Source organism: Camelus dromedarius, chromosome 10, assembly GCF_036321535.1.
Source record: "Camelus dromedarius isolate mCamDro1 chromosome 10, mCamDro1.pat, whole genome shotgun sequence".
NCBI classification, from domain to species: domain Eukaryota; kingdom Metazoa; phylum Chordata; class Mammalia; order Artiodactyla; family Camelidae; genus Camelus; species Camelus dromedarius.
In genome coordinates this window covers 35379239-35399831 of record NC_087445.1, presented here as the reverse complement: position 1 = coordinate 35399831, position 20593 = coordinate 35379239, and the positions used below count along the sequence as shown (strand labels likewise).

The 20593-nt window shown below is 42.5% G+C and overlaps 1 protein-coding gene across 2 annotated transcripts in view; it reads right to left on the bottom strand.

Annotated features, from left to right (window-relative positions):
• Window positions 1-14854, bottom strand: part of PIP5K1B (phosphatidylinositol-4-phosphate 5-kinase type 1 beta) — a 283518-nt gene extending 268664 nt beyond the window's left edge. The window contains exon 1 of one of the 2 annotated variants that reach the window (XM_031449831.2): window positions 14608-14854. The gene's annotated coding sequence lies outside the window, so the exon portion shown is untranslated. Of the gene's footprint in view, window positions 1-9676; window positions 10453-14607 lie in introns of those variants that run through there. The other variant, XM_064490259.1, reaches the window with a different exon arrangement.
• Between the last annotated feature and the right edge of the window lie 5739 nt (window positions 14855-20593).

The window sequence follows — 20593 nt, the reverse complement described above, 5'->3', positions numbered from 1 at the left end:
CCGTACTCTCAGTTGATCATCATTCTCTAATCTCTCCAGCTACTCAAGCCAAAGCCAGAGAACCGTCATCATCATCTACCTCTCCCATTCCCTCAAAATCCACATGCAAGTGGTCACCAAGTCCTATCAGTTCTCCCTCCTAAACCTGAAATCTGCTCACCCATCCCCACCCTCACTACCTTAATTCAGGCCCCCATCATCTCTCTTGTAACATCTTCTCCCGTAACTCATCTCCCTGTTTCCAGTCCCTTTCCCATCTCACTCATCTCCCGAACTGTAGCCCATGCTGCTGGTCTAACATAAAGCATGAGTTCATCACTGGTCCATGAAAATCTTCCAGTTGTTGCCTCACTGCCTATAGAAGAAAAGTTGAAACTCCTTAGCACGTCTGACAAGACGTCCGTGGTCTGGCCCCAATGCACCCCTCCAGCCCGATTTCCTTCCACCCACACCCACCCAACCCATTATCAGATAATACAGCTCCAAAACACACTCAGAACCTTTATGACTTCATGACTTTTTACGTGCTGTGCCTGGTACAGAGTAAGAGTTTAAGAAATGTAGCTATTGTCACTCCTACAAGCATAACAGTGACAACAACAATGATGATGATGAAAAGTCAACTATGGCCAAACTGTGAATGGTCGACGGACCAAACCAAGGCATTTAGATTTCAGGCAGAGCAAAGCATCTAAGAGTTGTGGGCATGGTAGTGGTGAAATTATAACCTCTGGTAGCACGTATTATACTGACTAAAGGGGGAGAGAAAGGGAGGTATAGGAGCAGTTTGGGAAGCTGCTCCAATAGTTCAGGTAAGAGGCATTTAATACAGGAAACACAAGTGAAAATGGAAGAGAATTTTTAAAAAATTCCTCAGGATTTGGTAGCTGCACAGAAACAAAGATGAGCAAAATAAAAAGTCTGCTAAAATTCCAAAAGTAGGTTAAAAAATGTATCTTTGATGAAAATCTAGAATTTGGGAAGAGAGATGGATTCCAAGTTTTAAAAGGTGACGACAGGTCACAAGTATAGATTTCATAATATAGGTTCTTTTCATAAAGGTCAGAGTTGGGCTCACAAGAGCAGATAAATGGCTAAGAGAGGGAAAGGCACGAATTACTAAATTGTTCTAAATGTTACAGGGCAAAAAGCCAGGGAGAGATAAAAGACTACAATTTGGCCATGAACAAGACTGCTCACTGGGGAAGTAACCTGAAGCAGTGGGAAGGCTAGAAGCTGGACTGTTAACATTTTCGAAAAGGAAGGGGGAGTTGGGAGGTTGAAGAAAAGACAGTTGTGGCTTAAGAAAATCACTTATTCATTCATTCAACAAACATGGAGAGTCATCTCGTATTGGACACTTTTCTAGGTGCTGGGAATACAGGAGAGAACAGAACACAGTCCCTCCCCTTGTGCAAGTTCACTTTCAGTGAAGGAGGCAGACAATGAAGAAAAGAAAACTGGAACGTCCAGGAGTGCTGGTGACCATCTCAAGCTGCCAGGCACACGTGTTGGATAATTAACACTCGGTTCTAAAATGCTGCGCAAAGTCTTCTGGCACATGTGGGAAGTGACAGGTCCTTAGACATAGTCTGCACAAAACGAGATGATGCATCAAGTTCACGTTATAAATTGTCACGTAAGAGAGGTGAGTTTCTGAGAAATGGCAAAACTAAATAGTGACACCCAATGCCATAAAAATCTTAAAAGCTGCATTTCTCTCCTATTTTCTATAAACAAACATAAACAAAAGTCATATTTCTCTCTTAACCCTTAGCATGAGAGACCGATTTCCCATTTTCCATAAATCTTCACCACCCTGTCTAAACCACATGTCTTGGGTAAATAATAAAAGGGCATCATTTAAATAGAGCTTGCCAGAGAAATGACACTGCTGCTTGTTTCCAAGTCATGAAGTCATAAGCCTAAGAACAGTCTGGTTCACTTCACTTTGTAAAAGTAAGTTAAATTTCTTACCTTCACCTTACTTGTCTTATTGCAGGTATTAATTTTAGATTTCCGATGGAAAATGGACATCGGAAAACGGAGAAATGCAATGTGAAATGCCTTTGGTAATCTTTAACCTCTAAAGGTATAAAATATTAAAAATGAAACTCTCACCAGAACACTCACAAACTACTTCTGTTTCAATTAAATGAAAAAAATCTAAGAAAGTGTGCCTTAGACCATAATGTAGTAAAAGCAAATATTTTATAAAAATAAAAATGTACTCATGAACATTTCAGCCTAAAAAGGCAGCACTTTATTTATCTCACCAGCCCAAAAACAAGACATATGAAAAACATGCTCTTCATTGGCCAATGAACTAAGTCGATGAGAAAAAATGGAAGCCTTCTTGCTTGAGGCCCTCCCTCAAAAACCACTTTTTTTCCTTCTTAAAAAATTTTTCAAGTCAATGCATAAGATAAATCTATTTGGGAAACATAATTCAAATAACTGGGTGTTACCAAGCCTCCAAGATAACAGAAGATTCTCAGCAGCAAACAATCAGTGAAGGGTTAACACTGATGAAAGTGGGCAAAAAAAAAAAAAAAAAAAAAATCCAGAAAAGGCAGGTAAGATTTTCAAAAATAGCAAAGTGGGGCCATTTGGTACAGGGGCAAAGAGCCTTGTATCCCTGAGTGAATCTGAAAGCTACCATGTTATTATAGCATAAGAGACACCCTCTGTGCTGCTTAATCTTTTAAAGAATCAGGAAGGTTGTGGCAACTTTGGGGAATTTTTCTACATAAAAATTGGCTACAGTAAATTTTGATTCTTAAACAAGCAAAATCTTAGCAATAGGGAAATTTATTCTAGAAGTAAAACAGCTTGCCCTAAAGTTCTGAGTAGCCAAGAGTTCCATTTTGCGCTTGAATGGCCAATTAAAACTGGTGGGCTTGATGTCTCAATGAATTTCAGGCAGAAAAAAAATGCTGTCAAATTGTTCTTGACATATTTTTAAAGTGACGGCATTCCCCCCCCCCGCCCCTTACAGTACTATTTATGTTCTTGCTAAAATAAATTAGTATGAACTTTAGGGTGAGCATTATAAGATGTAGCCATGCCCAGTTTAAAGGTCGTGTTTCATCACTGTAGCTTATGTACCCTGCGTAACAGACAAGGCAGCTTTATGAGTCACTTTCCCCTAACAAACACCAAGTTCTATCAGATGCCTACTCTCCAAATCTCACAGTGATTTTTTGACAGAAATGAAAACTTTGCAGGGAGCGCCTAATGGAGTTGTTAACTCACAACACTCCATGAACCCAAAGGGATGTAACAAGCACTGAATGAGGAGTCCCGTCACGGTCAGCTCCTCAGTAAACGCACACCTCCGGTCTACACTGGAAGGGACGACGGAACAGGTTCATGTTTTCCAAATCACAGGTCTTAGCCCATCAATGGGGAGTAAAATCAATCTGGTGGATTATGATTGGTGTTTGGTGGAGGCTGGAAGCAGGATGCAACATATCAGAAAATACTAGATGTATAGCTAAGTATTGTTCTATGAAACCTTTATTTTTTGGAAGTATTTATTACTTATATGTCTATGTCTGTACTAGGTTTCAACACAGACTGTGCTTCTTAAAGGACAGAGTTGACCATACAGGATTGTGCAATGGACTGAATGCACATCCCCCTACCCCATCTCAAACCATATGTTGAAATTCTAACCCCCAGGGTGATGGTATTAGAAGGTGGGGCCTTTGGGAGGTAACTGGGCTATGAAGGTGGGGTCCTTATAAAAGGAATTAGTGCCCTTCTAAAAGGGACCAGAGAGAGCTCTCTTGCCCTCTTTCCACCATATGAGGACACAATGAGAAGTCAGCAGTCTACAACCTGGAAGAGGGTTCTCAGCAGAACCTGAACATGCTGGCACCCTGCTCTCAGACTTCCAGCCACCAGAACTGTGAGAAATAAATTTCTGTTGTTTGCAAGTCACCCAGTCTGTGTTACTCTGTTTTAGCAGCCCAAGCTAACTAAGACAGTTTGGTACTTCTCTATTATTTCCAGTTCAAATGACAGTGAGTAACTGAAATCTAAGTGCAAAGATTAAACATACACTTAGCTTAGGCTAATTTCTATTAACTAGTTTCTATAGAATCCTACAATTCTGTCTCTTATTCACTAAAGATACTTAGAACATCAAAGATGATGCTTTTACTATATATGACAAACCTACAGCCAGCATAGTATTCAATGGTGAAAAACTCAAAAGCTTCCCACTAAAATCTGGGGCAAGACAAGGATGCCCACTATCGCCACTCCTATCCAACATAGTCTTGGAAGTCCTAGCCACAGCAATCAGGCAAGACAGAGAAATAAAAGGGATCCAAATTGGAAAAGGAGAGGTAAAAGTGTCACTATATGCCAAAGACATGTTACTATATATAGAAAACCCTAAAAGGTCCACACAAAAACTACTAGAGCTGATTGAAGAATTCAGCAAGGTAGCAGGTTACAAGATTAACGTTCAAAAATCAGTTGCATTTCTTTACACTAATGATGAATCAACAGAAAAAGAAAGTAAGGAAACAATCCCCTTTAAAATAGCACCCAAAGTAATAAAATATCTGGGAATAAATCTAACCAAGGAGGTGAAAGAATGATACACAGAAAACTATAAACCATTGATGAAGGAAATTAAAGAAGACTTTAAAAAATGGAAAGATACCCCATGCTCTTGGATTGGAAGAATCAATATTGTTAAAATGGTCACACTGCCCAAGGCAATCTACAGATTCAATGCAATTCCTATCAAATTACCCAGGACATATTTCACAGAACTAGAACAAATCATAATAAAATTTATATGGAACCATCAAAGACCTAGAATTGCCAAAGCATCACTGAAGAGAAAGAAAGAGGCTGGAGGAATAACCTCCCAGACTTCAGATAATACTATAGAGCCACAGTAATCAAGACAGCATGGCATTGGTACAAAAACAGACATAGAGACCAATGGAACAGAATAGAGAGCCCAGAAATGAACCCACAAACTTTTGGTCAACTCATCTTTGACAAAGGAGGCAAGAATATACATTGGAATAAAGACAGTCTCTTCAGCAAATGGTGTTGGGAAAACTGGACAGCAGCATGTAAAGCAATGAAGCTAGAACACTCCCTTACACCATACGCAAAAATAAACTCAAAATGGATCAAAGACTTAAACATAAGACAAGATACAATAAACCTCCTAGAAGAAAATACAGGCAAAACGTTATCTGACATACAGCTCAAAAATGTTCTCCTAGAACAGTCTACTCAAGCAATAGAAATAAAAGCAAGAATAAACAAATGGGACCTAATGAAACTAACAAGCTTCTGCACAGCAAAGGAAACCATAAGTAAAACAAGAAGACAACCTACGGAATGGGAGAAAGTTTTTGCAAATGAAACCCACAAAGGCTTGATCTCCAGAATATATAAGCAGCTCATACGACTTAATAACAACCAAACAACCCAATCCAAAAATGGGCAAAAGACCTAAACAAGCAATTCTGCAAGGAAGACATAAAAATGATCAATAGGCACATGAAAAAAATGCTCAATATCACTAATTACCAGAGAAATGCAAATCAAAACTACAATGAGGTATCACCTCACACCAGTCAGAATGGCCGTCATTCAAAAATCCACAAATGACAAATGCTGGAGAGGCTGTGGAGAAAGGGGAACCCTCCTACACTGCTGGTGGGAATGCATTTTGGTGCAGCCACTGTGGAAAACAGTATGGAGTTTCCTCAAAAGACTAGGAATAGACTTACCATGACCCAGGAATCCCACTCCTGGGCATATATCCAGAAGGAACCCTACTTCAAAATGACACCTGCACCCCAATGTTCATAGCAGCACTATTTACAATAGCCAAAACATGGAAACAGCCTAAATGTCCATCAACAGGTGACTGGATAAAGAAGATGTGGTATATTTATACAATGGAATACTACTCAGCCATAAAAACCAACAACATAACGCCATTTGCAGCAACATGGATGCTCCTGGAGAATGTCATTCTAAGTGAAGTAAGCTAGAAAGAGAAAGAAAAATACCATATGAGATCACTCATATGTGGAATCTAAAAAACAAAGCCAACAAAGCATAAATACAAAACAGAAATAGACTCATAGACATAGAATACAAACTTGTGGTTGCCAAGGGGCGGAGGGTGGGAAGGGATAGACTGGGATTTCAAAATTGCAGAATACATAAACAAGATTATACTGTATAGTACAGGGAAATATATACAAGATCTTATGGTAGCTCACGGAGAAAAATATGTGACAATAAATATATATATGTTCATGTATAACTGAAAAATTGTGCTCTACACTGGAATTTGAAACAACATTGTAAAATGATTATAAATCAATAAAAAGTGTTTAAAAAAAAAGATGATGCTTTTAGCCTCCAACTAACTCCTTACTCAACAACTGCTTTTCCCTTATCTAAATAGCAGTCTTTGTTAGGATGAGGGGGTGCACCTCGGGGATTCTAGAGCACTCTGAAAACCTGGCATTTGGTGTCGGTTGGGCAGGTCTCTAGTATCACCTTTGAGTCTTCACTTGCACCTGAAAGAGCAGTCAACTGTAGCTATGACTGTGGCCTAAACACATTCCAGGAGAGCAAAAGCATTGGAGTAGGCTGCTCTTTGGAAGAGCAAGTCCTCAGATTTGTGCAAAAGTTCAAAAGACCACTGACTCGGAGAGCCCCAGGGACCAGAATGTGTTTGCTTCCTGGAGAGCTTGGCTAGGTGTGACAAGGTAAGGATCCAGCCAGCCGAGTCTAGGATCCTCTCCAGCCATTTCAATCGCTGTGGCCGGAGTATGGATGATGGACTAGAGGAGGGACAGAGTGGACTCAGGATTTCAGGGAGGGGGTGACTAGAATCCAGCAGAGAGATGAGAACTTGGACTAGGACAGATCAGGAGAAACAATGAGGAGCAGACAGTGGAGGGAGATATTCAGCAAGTAAAATTCATACAAATGGGTGACGGGTTAGATGTGGTGGATGAAAAAGACGGGGTCAAGGATGGCTCTCAAGTTTCTGCCTCATGTGAGGTAGTAGCTGGTGATGCCCTTCACAGAGCTAGGCAACCTTGCAAGAGGACAAGGCATGGAAAAAGTTCAGGGTCTGGTCTTGGACACACAAAATTTGAGGTGCCTTTGGGCATCCACATGCAATGTCAATTATGTAGTCCAGAGCTCACAGAGAAGACTAGGTTAGAGATACAAGTTTTAGATTCACTTATGTCTTCCTTTCGTGAACTCTTGTCCCAAAACTACATTTCGAGGCACAGTTGCACGAAGAAGAGAAAAGAACGTGGGCTTTAAAGTCAGGAAAGCCAGGGTTGGAACCACGCCTTACTGGTTCTGTGCCCCTGAGCACGTACCTAGCCTGATCGGGTTTCCATGCTCTCCTCTATCAGCAAGGATGCTGTAGCCCACTGCGAGGAGCACGGTGAAGATGAAAAGACACAGCACATGGGAAGTGCCTGGAAGAGAGAAAGTCCTCAGCACAGGGGAACCAGAACCAGGCTTGTCCTTTTTATATACCCCACAGCACCTGGTACAGTCCTGGCCGAGGGGCCGTCAGTATCTAGTATGTTGAACTGACTCGAAATACTCAGAACTGTCAGTAAATCATTGTTTCCTCTTTCCAGACAACCACTAGCTCTCAAAATCATTCCTCCACCTGGCATCCTATTGAAGCAACACCCAGTCATAAGCTACACACGGAGCGTGTCTTAGCCCTCTTCCTTGGTCTTTCCCCTAGCTCTGGGAGAACCCAACACTCGGTAGGGCCAGTGACTACCCAGAGCATTTCTGTAACTATTGAAAGTCCTAGATACCCAATCCAGTCATATGAATCTGTTCTCTAGAGATCCACAATGATCTGAGAAAAGCCAAGACTGATTTGATTTCTCCCCTGGTATTTCTGGTGGAGCAGGCAGATGGCACCCTCTCCACACACCCTGAAATTCACTTGGGAATGCCAAGCAGTTCAGGAGGCTTAGACTTTGAACAATGGATTTAACATTTCCTGCCAACTGTAAGTGTGCACCAGAATCACCTGGAGGCCTGCTGACATTCAGATTGCTGAGTCCCATCCCCAGAATCCCTGATTCAGCTGGCCTGGGATGCAGCACGAGAATATGTTTTTCTAACAAGTTTTCAGTGATGCTGACGCTGCTGGTCCAGGGGCAACACCTGAGAACCACCACACTGGCTTCTTCCTTGATACTGGCTACTGATGTATCTAGTACTGAAAGAAAAACCAGCTGAGGCTGTGGAGCTTTCACCTGCCGTGTCATAGGATTTGCCCTATATATTATCACAAAGATTTCTTAATTAACAACTACATATGTTTACGATTTAGGTACTTTTAGAACCCATTTTAACAGTTTTGGAATGTTTGATGCATCACAATTTCTACTTCTCTGATCTATTCATTTTTGAGTAAATGAAAAGGAATAACTTTTTTTTTTAACTTTTTAAGGAAATTAAAGTATAGTCAGTTTACAGATGTCAATTTCTGGTGTACAACATAATGTACATACATATATTTGTTTTCACATTCTTTTCCATTCTGGTTACTACAAGATATTGTATATAGTTCCCTATGCTATACAGAAGAAATCTGTTGTTTATCAAAAAGAAAGAACTCTTTAAACAGAGATACTGCTTTATACTCATGCCAGAACCTATTCACCTAAAGAAGCACTGTTTCCTTCTCCTGGAGGTTGTCATTCTCATGAAGCTGCCATAGCCAGCCTTCAGGAACCATCTCGGAGGGGAGGATATAGCTCAGTGGTAGAGTGCATGCTTGGCACGTACAAGGTCCTAGGTTCAATCCCAAGCACCTCCATTAAAACAAACAAACAAACAAACCTAATTACCTTCCGCCCTAAAAAAACTCATCTTCACAACTGAAACTGTTTGGCTTGAGTGACCTCAACGGCAGCCCAGTTCATCTTCACAGAATGGATGGGACCTATTCATTCATTCCTTTACATGTTTACTAGGCATCTAACATATGCCAAGCACTATCCTAAAAAACAGTGTTAAAGAACCATGATCTCTGTCCTCAAGGTGTTTATAATCTTAGGCTGAATGTGTATTTGAGCAGAGGTGATAAAAAATAATCAAGTGAAATACATAAATGTATCAGTATCCACTGTGATGGAAGAAGAAAATATATGAAGAAGGTTCCCTTTAAGTTAGACGATCAGAGAAAGCCCCTGGAGGAGGTAACATTTAAACCGATTAACTTAGAGAAGCTTTGAGTAAAAAGAATAACACAGTACACATTATTATTTCTATTAGGGAAGAGAAAAAAATCATTTCTAGGCATATAAAAAAAGTTGGCGGTCTGGTGAATAAATACTATTTACAATGTAAAATGAAGGACCACTATAAACTGTTAAGACTAATGTTTATCAGTCTGCCTGACATTTCTAAAATGGTCTGTAAATTAGCAAAATCAGAGTAATTATGAAACATCCCAAGCTTCTGAAGAGTGATATTCATGTAAATGCATGAATTGTTCAGTATTTATTAAACCCTATCTCCCGGTCAGAGTGCTGAGTTCCAAGAATACAAAGACAAATAAAACGTGACGCCCATCCTTTCCCACTGACAAATATTAGCTAAACACCTATGATGCACTCACCATTTCTTCATGCTGGTCACAGTTTTTGCTTCTTTTTATTGTTGCTGTTTCGTTTCCTTACTTTATCAACAAATGATATGACCAAGCAATCGAGAGATTATGATGGTGGGCATAGTTTAAAAAAAAAATGCTTTAAATGTTGAAAATCCATTACGCTACAAGTTGAATCTCCTGCATTTCTTGTGCCGGTCTATGAAGCAAAAAAAACATATTTTTATGGCTAATTATAACTTCCTCCCAAACCCCTTCCTCAGCAATACTGAATGGCAAAGTCTTAAATATCACCTTTATCTTACAAAATGGGTGAATTTTCTACAGTCCTGTGTCTTTAGAATTTTATTTCTAATTCAAGGTAATTATACGTTGTAGGCCTCCAGTGCTTACAAGTCCAATCCTGGTCTGAAGGACCTCTACTGAAAGACACTCACATGCCCGTTTGTAGTGGGAGCAATACTGCATCCTTGACGCCATGTAGTTCATTACAACTTTATAATGGCCTTTCTAAAACTCTTACAGAAGACAAGTCTCAAGAACTTGCTCACCCATTATATCAACTCCTCAAAACACACTGCACATCTATTGTTAATTCATCCCTCAAACAATGCAGAAGACTTTCTACAAGAAGAATACACACTTCAGGGAGTTGTCCTCTCAAATATCAGTTTGTTTTAACTTAAAACAATAATATCAAGGCACTGTTGGTTGACTAGATCTGTAACCACATCCCAGTAATTATGTTTCAAATCTTCCCAAGAGTATCCTAATTTGGCTACGATTAACATGTTTCCTTATGTCATGGCCTCCACACCTCTGATGAAATAGAAGTAGATACAGTTATAAATGGAATACACAAAATCAGGCCTGTTTTCCCTAGTCTCACCTTTTATACTGAAAGGAACCTGAATGAATAAAACGTTTCATCAATGGCAGCCAATTTTGACGTTATAATACTTCAAAAATATCATCAATAAAGTTTAACATTTATTTTAAAAAAGAAAAGTAATAGAACAAAAGGCTAGGTTTCCCCCACTCCCTGGTTTCCCTGGCATTTAGGAGAATTGCCATAGATAAGTCTACAAATGAACAGCTGAGCGACATAATGTACAGTCCTAATTGGGCAGCTTCTAAAAAAATAGAAGGACTCCTTCCAACTCCAGTCAGTGTTCTTGATACAAAGAGAACATGTTTCTGTAACAAATACATTTAGGGCTTGATGTTTTACAGAGTAACTAAAGAAGGCCCTAGCCACAGGAAAAAATTATTTTTCCAGGATAGTAAATGTTCTGATTCACCATTAAACAGAAGTACAAGAAAAATGAAAATGCAAATTAAATGTATAAATATTTGTAACTTTACCAGTGTATGACAAAGCCACCTTTGGCTTCTGGCGTTATTAACCAGGAAGAGAAGCATGGAAAACCACCATACATCTGTATTTCTATTCAAATAGTTTCCTCCCTCCAAGCACTGGCTGGAGCAAAGTATTGATTCTGAGTCCAATGATATACATATAAGCCAGGAGAATTAACGTGAATGGATGAAAATGGACATTGTCTCCTTAATTATCTGCTTGGACAAGACAATTTTAAAACACCAATAACTAAACCATTTTAAAACATGATGCCTCATTAATAATTACTAGTAAACAGAAATTTTCTGTTAACCTGTATGATTTCTAAAAGTCAAAAGTGCACTTTCACCATAGAACCCCTGGCACAACTTCAAGAACTGTCTTAAGAATTTCACATTAGCCCTTGTCCTCCAGCTAAACATCTGTGACCCTAAGTCAGTTCATCTCTCCAAGCCTTAGTTGTGTTATCCATAAAAGTTGCAAGTCTCTGAACTAGTTAATATTTGAATTCCTTATCAGAAAGAAATCTACCTCAATCCCCAATGGCTGAATCTGTAAATGATATTTAATATCCGTTCTAATTCTTTGTCATCATTCTTTCAAACATAAAAATACTAGTTCTGTGCATACATGAAAGAGTGGTGGAAAGAGAAGAGGATTCTTAAAGGGAACAGAAACCAGGTGGGTTTTGTTAATTAGGTTCCCCTCTGAAACCACGGGCCAGTATCAGCAGCTGCTGAAATTTACCCAAATGTAAGAGTGGTTTTTTTCTTCATTTCAAGACATACTCTTTCATAAAATGGCACAAGTCAATTTTCTAGGAATGTATCTTTCAGCCAGTTACACATTACTAACAACTAAAGGGGAAGGAGAGGTGGAGGCAAACAAAAGAGCATGACGTAGATGATGCAAGTCCATTGCCTACACAGAGAAAGAACAACTTTTTGATATGATGTACTCAGGAAGGAGAGCCACCATGGGTGCCTACACCTGCCTGCTCAGGAGGCAAACCTCATGTAGGTAAATTGTCTTACGGGTCAGCAGATGCTGGGAATTTACTTGATGAGATGCTTTCTATTTTTTACAGCTTGTGTTTTCCTTATGAGTGATTTTATTCACCTCCTTTATTCAACAACTCTTATTGAGTACTTACTACATGCAAACCCCAAAGCTCAAGTAAATAAAGGTCTGAGTTGATGGTCTGGAATATTCAGGTGAATCTTGACATTTATTTTAGAGTAGTTCAGCCCCTCAGAATGTTTCCAATTCAAACATCAATACTAAACAATATAGATGCTAAGCTAAAGTGCCCTTGGAATTTTCCTTCCCTTCATTAAGTAGTGTGTGGTGAAGGGGGAGTAAATTAGAAGTGGAATAGGTAATTAGCTAAACCCTTTAGTTAACACAGGATGAAAAGTTTTTCTTCACCTAGAGAAAATGGTAACTTTAGATTACAAATGTATTGATAAGCATTACAGAATGCTAAAACTAGCATTTAATATGTGTTTAATATGTGGGAGACTTGAGGCTCAGAAGGTGGTATGTTTTGGTCCAGGTTACATAGCCAATGTCAGTGCCAGAACTAGAACCCAGGTCACCAGCAGGCATGCTCAACACGACTGGGTACTGGAGCATCCATGACATGTCCTCGTTGCTATCAGAAGTGGATACAATGGCACAATCCACAAAGAGAAGAGCTGGACATCAGGAGCTCTGAGTTCTAGTCTCGTAAATGCCACTAGATTAGACACGATACCATGGAAAACTCTCACCACTTGTCTAAACCTCAGTTTCCTCATCTGTTGACATATGAACAGTAATTCACAGTGAGACAGTGTAGACCACAATAAATGAAGTCTGACCATTGTAAAAATGTTATACAGGTACAGAAATGGCACTGGAGGATGAAGTGTTCGTGGTGATTTCAGAGAAAATGGCTTCGACTCTAATTCCAGCCACTTATTATCTTGATAAATCAATGAACCTGTGAGCTTCACATTCCTCCTGTGAATATGTGGTTAATAATCTTTGCCCTACCTGCCACGGAAGTGGTCAGAATTAAATGTTTCTCAGAAAACACTGCAAAGCGTTTACAAATTGCAAGGCATTGATGCAAACCTAAGTATTATTATCAAATCCCTCTAAGTCTTCTTAATTTGGACCAAAATACAACATGGCTCTATTATTCATTTAACAGTTTTCCTTCTCAACTAAGATATCACATCAGTCTCAGATTTACCAGCTTTCTCACTAGTCTTCTTAAGTCTCCAAAGAACACACCATTTCCCTCAGCTCAGAGATCATGCATGATTCTTATTCAACTTCTCAGTGGTATGGATTTGGCTGAGAAAGGTTTATTTCTAGGGCCTTCTTTCAGTTGGATATGCTCTGACAAAAGCCTCCATGAACACTATTTTACTTATCACGTTAGAGTGGTAAGGAAACCAACCCGCTGGCTTTTCTCCACTCTAACAACTGCAGTACACTTCAGCATTTACATGGAACTAGACAGAAGTCTGGGTGGATGCTCTTCACAGGAGGGGCAACAAGGGTTCCCCAAACCTACGGACAGTAGTACTGATGGGGAGACTGCTGCTTCTTTGCAGGGAACTAACACATTCTTCGCCCCAACATACCGCTCAAGGGCCATTCACGTTAGAGCTAGGGCCTCTGGCAGGCTGAGAATGTCACAGAAAAATAGTAAGGGGGGGGGGGTTTGGTCTGCAACACGCTCCCTTTAAAAAGCATCAGAGTAACTAGCATTTCCTTGCTGAGAACCCAGATCAGAAGAAAGAATTCATCAGCCTATCCAAACAACTTCTCTGGAACAGCTTTCTATCCAACCACGCCGAGCACCAGAGACAAGTGAGCTGGGGGTGGGGGGGTTGGTAAGAACTGACAATAGGCTTATCTGCATAGATGAACGATATGCAGACATTTGTTGTCTTCTGTTTTGGCGACTCTTGGCACTATTGGCACCGGTCTGGCAAATCTAACCCCTGCATTCTCCCTCTCTGGTGTCCCCACACTCCCACCCCCCGCCCCAGTTGCTGAAGCGTCATGTTGTCGGGGCTGGGGGAGAGAAGCCGGGGGAACGCACAAGTCTGTTACTGCATTTAGGCTGGAACCATACCGCACCTGTTCAATCCGGCTCCCGAGCCGTAAATGACCAGAACACCGACTCGCAAGACCCTCTGTGAGATCCCAGGGGCGCCTAACAAGTTCGCCGCTGTTTAATACCGGGGGACGGTGATGGGAGACCTCTCTTTCTGCAGCCAAACTCAGGTACCTAACTCCCCTGCTTAAGTGAACCCGGAGTGAACCCCAAGTGTCACTGCGGCCCCGGGGATCCAGGTGGTGAGCGAGTGGATGCCCACGGGAAGCGCGCAGCCGTGGCCCCCTCAGAATTAAGGTCCAGCTTTGGTGGCCACGCGCCCCCCTCCACCCTATCTCTAGCATAAGGCGAACAAAGTGGGAGCGTCGCGGGACCTCCAGGATTCACCAGAGACCCAGAGCCCTCAAGCCCGAGCCCAGAAGGAGGGTCGAGGGAGGAGCGGCCGGGGACGCGCAAGAAACTTACCTCACCCCGACAGCCTTAGGGCGCCTCCGGTGTCGAGACCAGTTGCGCCACACTCTGCAAGTTACCGGGACGTAGTCGCTTCCCTCGGGCGCAGGGAGAGCTGCGCAGGCGAGGGGCGGGAGGGTCCGCGGGGCGGGGCCCGGGCCGGGGCGCAGCGCGGGGAGCGGGCAGGTGCCGGGCCCGAGCCGCGGGGCCAAACCCGCCCCGGACGCGCCTCTGCGGGGGCGCGCGGCTGCGAGTGTGCAGTGCGCGCGCGCCGCGGCCGGTGTGTGTGTACCCGCTTTCCCCTTCCTTCCCCGCCGGTCCTCCGGCCAGACTGAGCCGCGAGCGGCCGCCAAAGCTCCCGCCGCTCGGAGCGGCTCGACAGCCGGGCGCGGCCTGGTCGCGGCGTGTTCGGGGCGGGGGGCCGAAAAGCAGGGCGCCTCTGGGCTCGAGCACGGGTCCCGGCGCACAGCGCGCGGGTAGTCGGAGCGAGACGCGGAGGGAGAGAGCGGGCTGCGCGGCGGCGGCCGCGGCTCGGGGAGGCTGCAGGCCCCGCCTGCCGGCCGCCCAGGCTCTTCCCCTTTTCTCTCCACCCCCTCGCTCCATCTCCGCACGCCCTGCAGGGAAGCTACACGGGTTTGCAGTAGCGGCGGCGGGAGCCTCTGCCGCAGTTGGACTGGGCCCCCGAGTCGATGCTTGGGGACACTGCGCTGTGTCCCGCCGCCTTGTGCCTAAGATGGAGAGCGGGGCTGGGGCGGGCCCCTAGATCTGGCCGCTCCTTCAAGGCTCCAGGGCTGGCCAAGGGCTTCACGGCGGTGCTCAAAGTCTTGCAACCGCTCTAAATAGGGTTGTGTTTGGGTTAGGGCTCCCCGCCGCCTCAGGCCGCCGAACTCTGCAACGCCTGGTCACCTGCCCGCTAGACTCCACTTGCGCCGAAGCCCTCACTTAAGCACAGGTGCCCCCTTCACCAGGAAGGGACAGGCTTGTCTGAGGACATCAAGTGTTCCCAGGAAGTAAGATCTACCCAACAGGTAGAAGTAGGTAGGCTTGGAGGTCCTAGGAGAGAGGAGGCTGGAGGGACGTCAAGGGGCGGTGATGGGGGGGGGGGGATCGGGCTAAATCTTACTCCTAGCGCTGAGTGGGCGTAATCTCACCTGACCTCAGTCTAGCTGCGGAGAGGAAAGGGACCAGGTCTAAAGGACTCTCTCGGGGGGCGGGGAGGGGTGCTATCATGGAAGTTATAGCTAAATGTACTTAATAGGAACATAAAAGGTAGCAGATCTCTCCCAGGTGAATCAAAGCCGGTGATATTTCTTACCCTCACCAGTGCCTTCCACCTTACCCTTATTTAAAGAACAAACGAAAAACGCACTGATGGGAAACGTGGGATACATTCTGTACGAGGAAGAACAACACTTCATGGTCCTTATCCTTAGATACCAACAGTTTGGCGAGATACTCTTTTAGTTCTCAGCAAATGAAACTCTTCTTCCATTTTGAAATCTTTTTTGTACCTCCCACCCCGCTACCCCCACCATATCAGCTCAGAATGGAGTGCAGTAACTCCTTGGTAACATGTATCTGTTAGACAGTTTTTCCAGCCTACCTCTTTCAGATGTGCCCAACCATTACTAGGAGTTTTAGAGCATCACTTTTTTTTTTTAGGACCCTGTGACTTGTGTCTGGTTTTATCGGCGTATCCTAGACTCTTCCAAGCTCAGGGCAGGAACAGACATCTAGTCCAGCATGCTCACTTTACAGAAGTAAAAACTGAGACCCAAAGACATTAAGTGACGCAAGGGCCAGAACACAGGTTCTTTGACTCATGGAAACACTAGATTAACAAAGTTCAATTTGGGGTCTAAAGAGGGCGAGGTAGAGGGAAGAAACAGATCAAAGAACGCTTCATCTGCCTGGCATGAATCATTGTGTAGAGGGCAGCAGCACACCACTGTAAGTAGCAGGCTGGCTGGGAACTGGGGATGGTAATCCCAGTCTCTCCTCTGCTCCTCAGACATCTACTCTGAAATCCAAGGAGTGGAAAACAAATTGCTTCTCAGAGAGGTGGCAGTAAGTGAAAATGCAAAGTCAGTTCTCAGCATTTCCTGGGAATGCAGAGGAGGTGAAAAGAGGTAAAACCAAACTTAAAACAGTGGATCAGAGGTGGTCACACACACTATGTACAAATGGACACATACACGTATACACACAGCCCTCCTTTTCCATTAAGAGCCTGTTTGATTCCTTTCTGTAAAGCACAGATGCCAACAGCCTTTGGTTTCCAGAGAGAAGTCACAAAGCAGACTGCTCACTGGCTATTTAGAGAGCTGTCTATTAAACAGGATCCTAAGGAACTCCACCAAGAGCCTTAAGATCATCATTACCGTAAATTAATTAATGGAACTTGGGACCACATACTGTAAGACCTGATATTTCTTCTTGATTCTATTTTGAAATCTATTAACAGGAATTTGGGAAAGTCACCCACTATTAGAAATAAAACAACATTACTGTCATTAGCAATCATGACTTGGCCATAAAATCTGGAAATATTTAAAACTCAGATAATGCTTATCTAATCGTTTTACTTGGTTTCAAGTATAATTTATCCAATTGATTTCAGACCTTAGCCCAAAATCTTAATAATGCTATTTAATACTCCCCTATGAGAAACAGGCATAGATTTCTTATAGTAGATTTGATAGCATTAATGACCCCAATTAATACTTCCCTTTATTCAGGTCCTTTGTTTCTGACTTTGTAGTCCCCTCCCACTTTGTGCTTCCCCCATATGAGTTACTTTGGTCCGTGGAACAATAGCAGACTTGAGGTAAGAGAAGTTTTGAAAAACATGTTTGTATAACAAAGAAATACCTCTACACATCTATTAAAATTTCCAAAATCAAGAACACTGACAACACCAAATGCTGACAAGGATGTGGAGCAACAGGAACTCTTATTCATTGCTGGTGGGAACGCAAAATGGAATGGCCAGCTTGAACAGCAGTTTTTGAGTTTCTTATAAAACTAAACATATTCTTACTTTATGATTCAGCAATTGGCTTCTTGATAAATGCCCTAAGGAGTTGAAAACGTATGTTGATACAAAAACCTGCATGTGGAGGTTTATAGCAGCTTTGTTCATAATTGCCAAAACTTGGAAGCAATCAAGGTGTCCTTCAGTAGGTAAACAAATGAACAAACTGCGATACAGTGGAATACTACTCAGTGCTAAAAAAAAGTATGGAGAAAACAAATGCATATTACTAAGTGAAAGAAGGCTACATACTGTATGATTCCAACTATGTAACATTCTGGAAAAGGCAAAACTGTGGAGGCAGTAAAAAAATCAGTGGCTGCCAGGAATTGTGGGGAGGGAGGGGGAATATGCAGAACACAGGATTTTAGGGCAGCAAAACTACTCTGTATGATACTATAATGATGAAGACATGTCATTATACATTTGTCTAAAACTATAACAACACCAAGAGTGAACCCTAATGTAAACCATTGTCTTCGGGTGATAATGATGGTGTCAGTGTAGGTTCTTCAGTTGTAGCAAATGTGCCACTCTGGGGGGGGGGGGGTGTTGATAACGGAGGAGGCTATGCATGTGGGGGCAGAAGGTAATGGGAAGTCTCTGTTTCTTACCCTCAATTTTACTGTGAACCAAAAACTGCTCCAAAAAAAAAAAGTATTTTCCAAAAAATTTTGGGCATTTCCACTTCTGTTTTTGGAATTCTGACATCACCAGGAGAACAAGACCACTGGAGGATGAAAGACCCTGGAGAGCAGAGCTGAGTCATCGCAGCTGAGGTCATCCTTGACCAGCCAGACCTCAGTTGACTGCAGAGGTACAAATGAGTCCAAATGAGATCTACCAAGCTTGGTCCAGATCAGCAGAACCACCCACCCAACTCACAGATTCATGAGAAATAATACATGGTCGCTCTTTTAAGTCACTGCTTCAATTAATTCTCTATTGCTGCATAAAAAACCACCCCAAAACTAGTAGCCAATAACAACCAAAATTTACTACTTCTGGAGTCTGTGAGTCAACTGGGCTCAGCTGGGCATTGGCTTGGGTCACTCACTTGGCTGCATTTAGGTGGCCGCTGGCAGCTAGGCTGAACTGGAAGGTCAGAGAAGGATTCACTCGCACATCAGTCACCTCCATCTGCCTCCCCCAACCTCTCTCTTTTTATATGGCTAGCTTGGACTTCCTCACAGCAAGCTGTCCTTTCAGCAGAATTGTCAGACTTCTCACAGGGCAGCCGGCTTCTAAGAGGGAAGAACTAGAAACTGCCAGTCCTCTTAAGAACTGAGCTTGAAGTTTCTAGAAGATTACTTCCACTTCATTCTATTGGTTAAAGCAGTCACAAGACCAACCGAGTTCAAGAGGAGAGGAAATAGACACTCATGTTTGATTTGAGGGCAGTATGGACATACAAGAATACAAGGGCCTTATCACAGCCATCTTGGGGAGACTATATCACCTGCTAAGTTTTGGGGGGTTGTTCTTCTAAGCTATGGAACTTCAGGCTAGGTACATATCCTTTCTGGACCTTTCTATGAAAGGAGGTCGAGTTTCTCTAGATTGCTAGGGCATATTTAGCTGTTTCTTTGGTGATGTCTCAGGGGAAAACTGAAGTCCAATAAATATCTGGAAAGGAGTTGCCAGAGGGATGTGGGGCACACTGGTCAACCGTGAGTGCTTCTAGCAGCCCATTAGTTAATTATTTTTCAAGAAGGAACCCTCAAGAAGCCAAATGAAAAGCATGCATTGCCTCCATGGACATCAAACAGTAAAGTCGAGGCTGCATCCCTCATGACTCCTAAAGGATCATCTCTCATCACATTGCCTTCTCTTTCTAGAAACTTCATTTTTAAGCCGCTAAGAAAAGCTAAATGCTTAGCAGACTCCCCTACATAACTTGAGATGCTCATTTCTGAGGACCCGTTTATCCAGGGAACCCATACTCTCTAATTTCAGGTTTGCTCTTAAAATTAACAAAGGCTTGAAACCTCACCCTCAATTCCCTTCGGTCTCTTCTTTCTCCCTGTACCATCTTTCTTTTATCTAGCTTTGCTCTCTTTTCTTGCTGCATCTTTTCTTCTTTAATCCCATCCATCACTTGTCTGTCTTCCTCTCAGGTTTGGAGAGCGCACTGAACTAGGAGTCTGAGGACTGCTTTCTCATCCCACCACTGTCTCTGCAGCAGTGAAGTCTGCATTCTCTCTTGGCCTCAGATTCTTTGTATTCAGATTCATGTCTGTATCATAAAGGTGTATCATGAGGTGCTTTGAAAGGTCACGTACAAGCCTGATGGTCTATGATCCTTAGATGCCTTCTGCAAGACGTAGAATGACAAGGCTTGGAGAGGGCTGAAGATCAAGGGCTCAGAACCCTTTAGAAGAGGTGATACGTGTCTCAGCCCTTCTCAAGCAATTCCCAACACCTCAGTACTTTTTCCTAAGGTTTTATGAAAATTTTAACTAGAAAACATGCAACTCTGCCAGCTAAAAGTCCTGTAAACATTATTTTTTTGCCCTGAGGTTGGTATCGTCTTAGTTCTCCTCAAGACTAGCTGATGTTGACATCAGGAAATATGAGCTAAGAAAGCAAGCAACAAATTCATACCAAAATACAAAATTATATGCATTGAGATTATAATTAGGTGAAGAAATACGCACATGAACAACTCCTGAAAGAAAACAATTAAAAATTAAAGTTCTTATGCTAGGATAGGGTAATTCTAAGATTTTAAAAACTTTCAATGTTATATGTTTTTTACATTTAAAAAATGCAAATGCCACTACAAATTCTAGTCTAATTTCCTCCAGCCTATACAGTCTGTTTTCTGTTGAGTTCAGCCACTCTTTTTCTCCTTAATAGTTTCTTGTTTTTACAAACTCACATGTGTACCTTTTCTAAGTGAATTTCCCCTTTGCCCAGAAGTTACAAAAACAACATAAACTTAATAGTGTTCGATTTGAAGAGTGA